This window comes from Talpa europaea, assembly GCF_964194135.1.
Source record: "Talpa europaea genome assembly, chromosome: 12".
NCBI classification, from domain to species: domain Eukaryota; kingdom Metazoa; phylum Chordata; class Mammalia; order Eulipotyphla; family Talpidae; genus Talpa; species Talpa europaea.
Window position 1 is genome coordinate 77785775 of NC_140079.1, and position 7209 is coordinate 77792983.

Below are 7209 nucleotides of genomic sequence, written 5' to 3' on the forward strand. Positions count from 1 at the left end.
AAGCCAGAGAGACTTGCTGACCTCCCCCAAAATTCAAGGGGTCCAGAACCCCCAAAACCACCAGCATTCTCCCCCTCCCGCCACCTCCAGGCCACAGAACCCTGATAGGAAGGGAGGGAGCTGGGTGGGGCCCAGACCTGCCCCCTGCCACCACCCCATGAAGCAGTGTGGCCACTGTGACCAGTCGGGTGTACCAGAGATGGTAGTGAGGTGCCACTGAGGTGACAGGATACTGTGGAGAGCAGGCTCTGAGAGACGGGAAAGGTCAGACCCCCTATCCCAAGTCAGAGGCACCATCTGCCTGATATCTGAGATGAACCTGCGTGCCCACCACAGCTCCCCTGACCGCGTTGCCCAGACCAATCCTGGGGAGTCTCGCCGCCACCGCCACCCTGGGCCACCTTGCTGTTGTCTGCATCTGGAAATGGGCACAACTAGAGCTCTTCCCTGCCCCAGCTAGAAAGGGGCTTGAGGTTTCCCAGCTGACTAAGTAGCTAAGGGATTTCTGATGCCGCTTTGAGCTCAGGGTGGGTTAAGAAGCACCCCCAGTATGTCTGCCGACTGGGCCATCAGCCCGTCAGGGGACAGGCTTGGGAAGAGGGGTGTCCTGAGGGAGTGAGCCATGGATACTAGAAAAGATACCTTTGCCCACACCTCAAAACTCATTCAGGCTTGTTTTCTCTCATTTTCAAATAAGAGGCAACAAAAGGACAAGGGTAATTGTCTCTTTTGCCCTTGGGGTGGGCTGTGGCCTTCAGCTCAGAAGCCTGCTCTGTGGGAAGGCAGAGGCAGGAGTTGTCCCAGACTGTGTGCTGAGGCCGCAGCCGGGCCTGCGGGGCTGGGAGCGCGGGACCAGGACAGACTGCGGGCACCACCTGGTGAGAAAGTTCTTAGTCTTGGTTTAATATGGGGTGGGCAGCCCCTGTGCCGAGTCAGGACCCTGTTCTGTACCTGCGTGGGCCCGTGTGGGTCTACACACGTGTGGGCATGTGCTGTTACACAGCAGTGTGTGGGCACGCACGCGTGTGCAGAGACCAGGTCTGAGCTCAGGAGCCGACTCGCTTCATTCAGTATTGTGAGTCCTCAGCAGTGTTCTTCCCTGTGGGTCGTGGGGTGGCGAGCCGAGCCTCCCCGTAGGGCCCCAGCCCATGCGACTTCGTTAAACGTTCCCCAGCCCAAGAGGCCTGTCCACCCACATAGGCCAGAACTGCTAAGCCGACTCCTCAGAAACAGCCAGTCCCGAAGACAGTATTCACAGGGAGAGTGGTGGCTGCGGCGCCCCCTTGCCTGCCTGCCGGGGCTCATCCAGAAGAGTGTCCAGCAATGCCGGAGACCCAGGGGTGGAAAAAAATTGAAAAACAGGCCAAATTCAGGTCCCAAGACAGGCCAAGCTCAGTGCGTTTTCCTGTCCACTGCCTCAGTTTATCTTTTCAGAAAATGGTCCAGGAAGAACTGAGCAGGGTTGGCTCCAAAACATGGGGGGACTGACAAAACCCCAAGCCCTCCTCTCGCTCTATGCCAAAATCATTTCCGTTATCCTGAGATGGGGGTTCATGGATGTTGGATGCACAGCAGGGCCCCAAGGGGCTGCTGCCCTGCCCAGGGCCTCGGCTTGGGGGTCTGGGCATGCCCCAGAGTCACCAGCGGTAGCAGCGGCACTTACATCTGTCCCAACCCTGGGTGAAGGGAGAACAGGGCAGCCCTGCACCCAGGGCCCGCACGCTTAACTTTCTTTGTTGAAACACAAAACCCTCGAGATTCATGTACTGTATGACGGAGAGAAAAGTACCTAATGTTCCCCCCAAAAGACAGTATATTTTGTACTTTGTAAAGTGTTAATTAAAATGGAGGAAAAACTGATGTCGCGGGTGGCTGGCTGATTTCTGCTGACCCAGGTGGTGGTCGGGGAGCCCCAGAACACGCTGTCCCATCGACACCCAGACACAGAGAGGCAGCGGCCCCCAGAGCAAGAAGGGCTGTTACCTGTCGCTGCCTAACAAGTTGCCCCAGCCCACAGTGGCCTGGACTAACCGATTCTGTGCCCGGTTTCTGTGGGCTCGGAGCTGGGAGTGGTGTGCACAGCCTGGCTCAGGCCCTCGGGCGGCTGCGCTGGGTCTTGGCCGGGCTGGAGGCTCTCCTTTCAAGGGGGTTTCTATTTGCAGCTGGCGAGTTGAGCCTGGCTCTTGGCGGGAAGTCTCCATTTTTCTCCACAAGAGTTCCCTCCCCCATGTGGCAGCTGGCGTGTCCTCACAGTTTGGTGCCTGGCTAGCCCCCTCCCCCCAAGCAGTGATTCAAGGCCAAGGTAGAAGCCTAGCTTCCAAACTCCCACACCATCACCTCCACCCTCCTGTCCTCAGCAGCCCAGCTCTGATTTGACCACAAGGGTGTGAAAATCAAGAGGCCAAGGTCACAAGGGGCCTCTTGGAAGCTGGCTACTTCTGCACTTTACCTCCCCAACCCTCCGGAGTCAGGGCTCCCAGAGCAGGACAGGCCCTTGCTGGTGGCGGGAGATCATGGACTGGGCCTGGCCACAGGGCCTATTCCCTGAGTCTGAAACCCTGCTGTGGGCATCACAGCCCCAGGAAGGGTTCCTTGATGCTAGAAGCTCAGGAGCTAAAACCTCCAAATCCCCAGTAGCTGGAGGGAAGGCCCCATGCCCAGCATCCCTCCCACAAGCGCTCTGGCATTTGGCTCCTGCTCCTTGGCAGGTGGACATGTGGCTTCCCAGATAAGAAGTGGGCCTGAGACCAGAAGTCCTGGCTCTTGGACACCCTGCCTCCTGCCCTTCTCCGAATGTTCCATGAAGGGCAGATATGAGCAGAGCAAGCCCTGGCCGTCTCCATCCCTGCCCCATCACTTCCCTGCCTGCAGAAAAGCAACCCTAGAGGTGGGAGTGAAATTGGGGACTTAAGTACCCTCTCTCTTCCCTGAACCCAAGAAAGTTGTGACTGTTGTGAGGCTTTTCAACTTAGCAGACTAAGCATCCTTCAGATGGTGCCGGGGCATCCATAACCTCAATTGCTCCAGTACTCTCAAAACAGTGGGAAAGACCTCCACACCCACAACTCTGATGTTCACTGTTACTCAGGCAGCACCGGGTGCTGAGGACCCAGATGTCTCCAAAGGCCCCTGCACCAGAGCTGATCTGGGTGTACAAAGAAACAGCTATTCTGGTAGCGCAGTGCCCAGCTGGGCCACAAGAGGGTGCTGTGCCAGGGGCTAGGGGATTTGCACACGCCGGGGAAGAGCAAGAAGGCAGTCATTAGGGTTGAGCTTGGACATCCAAGCAGAGGGCAGATCAAGGGCTCAGGGGGCCTGTAGGTAACCAGCTGGAAGAACGCAGAAAGGGGATAGGAGGAAATGGACTGATGCAGGATGAGGCTGAAATGCAAGACCACCAGGGGCCTTGTTCTCCTGCAGGCCAGGGGAACCGCTAGGACTTCTGTGGTGAATCATCTGGCCTCTGAAAGGGCCTGGGTTTTTGAACATGGCTGACTGGAGGAGCATAGAGGCGGCCAGGGCCTCAGTTCTCAGGAGAGACAACCCTGGCTAGCTCAGAGCAGGGTCTGGGTGTTGGGGGTGGTGGTGAATATTGCACGCTGGCTGCTGTCCCCTGGCCCTCAGATCCATGAATGCGCCCCTTCCCAAGCAGGGAAAGCAGCGCTGGCTGCCTCTTGGCAGTCTCACCCCACGTTTGATTCTGGAGATGGGGTGTCCATTCCAGGACTTCACCCCAAAGAGTGGATCTTGGCTTCATTACAGGTTGAAAAGCCCCTACCCCTGCTCCTGCTCTCAAAAAGTAATGAAAACCACACAAGGCTGCAGGAGAAAGAGCATCATCCAGGGTCACTTTGCTTCCCCTGGTTTTTTCATGTGAAATTCAGCCAGGGGGCAAGGGTGGGGTGGGAGTCTGATGATGGTAAAGCAAGCTAGAGAAAAGGAAGCCCTCAGCCTCTCTGGTGGTGCAGGGTTTAAAAAGACAACACTATCAAGTTATCACCAGCCACTGCAGCATGAGTTCTATCCCCAACCTGCCAGGTTGCTGACCCACATGGCACAACAGACCTCTCCTGCCTCACCCACTGCACCCCTCAGCAGTGGATTTCAGTCAATCTGCCTGTTCTGCTCCCCGCTGTCTCTGGTGAATCCTCTCACCCCCGGCACCTCTGGCCTACACCCTAGTTCTTATATGCATAAATACATAAATCTTTTAAAAAAGAAAAGGAAGCACTCCAAAGGGATGGGCACTGCGACCTTGCTGACGGCTGCACCCGAGACTGCTTGCTGCCGCCACCGAACTATACGCTTTAAAGTGGTCTTGTGTTACATGATTTACGTCTCAAGTCAAAAAAAAAAAAAAGGTTCATGGTAGAAAAAGCCCCAGATCTGGATGCACAGCATGAGGGACAGCCAAGAAGGAAATGATGTGAGTTATTCTGACAGCTCTTGGCGGCTGAGGAAAATTCCCAAGGATGGAGCGGAGGGGAGCCTGGAGCAGGAAGAGTAAGACAAAGGGGGGACTGGGGGCTTCACCTTGCCAAGGTCAGTAATGGGGCATCCTGATTGAGATACTCTTCCCAGAGCCCAAGCTACACCAGCGACAGCCACGGCCCAGCTAGCCACACACGGCCTTGTCCCTGATGAACATGTACAGGGTCCTATCAGGGGAGGGAAGCAGGGAGCCAGGGAGAGCAGGCGAGAGCCTCTCACCAGCCTGGAACAGCCCAAGCTGTACTGAGGGAAAGAAATACTCAGTATCTTGGAACTCGGGATGGCAGAGTGCTGTGGAATGCATGAGACAGGGTCCAGACTTAAAATATTAAACACATGACTCAGCAATCAAGCCTACATCTAGGTATATACCCAAGAAAACATGTCTACACAAGAACTATAATGGAATGTTCCAGAAATAAAATGCTAGGCCCATGTATAATTTGAACATGAATATTTTGGCATTATTCCTAATAGCCAAAAAGTGGAACCAGCCCAGATGTCCCGCAACTGACCACAAAAAATTGTGGTATGTCTTAATAAAAACACCTACCTGGAGGATTCCGTCAACCAGCCAGGGTTGAGAAGGCCAGGGTTAAGGGGTAGAGTCTGCCGTCTCCCTCAGCTGCTCTGGGGCAGGTGGCCGCACCTTGGCTTCCTCCATTGCGAGGTCAGAGTGCCCAGAGATGCACAGGTGGGCATGAACGTCCTCACCACTGCACCTCCATCTCTGGCAGGTCCCGGCAGGCAGCCAGAGGTCTGGCGTCAGGAAGCATCCCTGGAACCTTGGCTTCATCTTCACTCTACCTGGGGACTGCAGTCACCACTTGCCACTGAGGAACAGCTCATGGCCAGGAACCTGAGCCTGTTCAGTCTTCCAGCTTCAGGGCTGGACTCAGGCAAGACAATCTTCTGAAAGTCATGGCTTTGTAGGCCTTGCCCTCTGGTCTCCTGATATTTCGGCTACCACCACAGTGAAAGCAAAAATGTTTCCCTGAGCAACAAGGCGCGGGTGGGCTCGATAACAAGAACCGGAAGAGCAGGTTAGCCAACAAGGAGCAGGTGGGCTTGTTAATGAGAACTGGAAAACAGTTTAGCAAACAAGGAGCAGATGAACTCAAAAAAAATTTTCCCTGCTCCTCCACAGCCAACCCCATTGCAGCTATAGCGCATCTGCTTGCCATGACACGTGGTTGAAGATGCCCCCAGTGTCGATTTATCCTGTTAAACTTGACTGCATTTGCATCGCTGTGGCCCCAGATCTGAGAAAAGCTCACTAGTCTCCAAATCAAGCTTGCCCCAGGCTGCTGCTGCCCCAAGTCAATAGTCACCGTGTGTGTGAAAGAAAGGGAGTGGGGTTCCTTAATCAAAAATCTCAACTGGGTGATGTGCTGTGAGGGGAGAGGCAAGTTGGTGCCCTCAGGGAAGGAGGAGGTTCCCGGTGCACAAAGGCCGGGCAGGCCAGGCCGGGGGCATTTGTTTGCCTCTCTAGCTGAGTCTTGCCAGTGCTGTGTGCCATCCCAAGGCCGTCTGAAGGGCTTGAGGCAGATCAGGTACACAGGCCATGGCACTCCATCAGTTCTGATGCAACAATTGCAGAGGGAAGGCCCTTGGAACAGTTCAAGGAACTCACATTGCTGGTCAGGTGGGCAGACCCCTTCAGGTGCTGGACCTGGGTGTAACACAGAGTGGTGCGGAATTTTCACAATTGTCATCACAATGGAAGTGCATAGGGAAGTGCTTCCTGAAATCATGAAAACAAGAGCCAACCACATTCAAGAATAAGAATGGTTATGAGAGAGTCTACTGAGAGTGGCTGAGGTTGACCCAGTAATAATGGCAGCCTTTCATAGTTGACTAAAGATTTTGCACACTCCAGGCCCCTAAAATCATTGTGGAATGATGGCCTGTACGTCTGAAGTGCCTTAGGGAACCCAAGGCAACAACCCAGACACCTCAAGAATGACGGTCCAGGGCCTCCCTGGTGGCACAAGGGGTTAAGACACAACCTATGAGGCTGTCAGCAGCCACTGAGGCACAAGTTCGATCCCAGCTGGGGAGGGGGATCCACATGATGTGGCAGACCTCTCCTGACTCACCCACTGCTCCCCTCAGCAGTGTTTCAGTCAGTTTGCCTGTTCTGTTCCCCACTCTGTCTCTGGTGAATCCTCTTACCACCCCCCAACCCCGCATCTCTGGCCTGTACCCCGGTTCTTATATGCATAAATAAACAAATCTTTAAAAAAAAAAAATGACGGTCCATTAAGTGGTGGTGGGTGGCCACCTGTCCCTCCCTGGGTCACGCCTTCTACTCAGGCTCTGCACCAGCCTCAGGGGCTGATCCCAATGCACACAAATGGACAGTCAGTGTAGAAAGCAATACCGGAGTTGGCCACGTCACATCATTCAGGGTGCACACATGTACTCGCCAAAGTGAGAGAACAGTCTGCAAACACCAATTTCTCACAGGAACAAAATGATGAACCACAGTAAGCAAGCTAATAGTATAGAAAGGTTTGCATGTCTGTGTGTTAAATGCTCGGAGGCTCTGAGAAGCTGGGAAGGGCCACAAGCATGGAGGATGGCTGGGTAGCGCCTGGTGGTGGCACATGCACTCACACAAGCCCTGCTACACGGGACGGTGGCGCCACGCCACGTGGCAGTGCCCATGAAGCCGGCTGGAAGACACTGGGCTGTAGGGCAAATCCAAGGACGTCC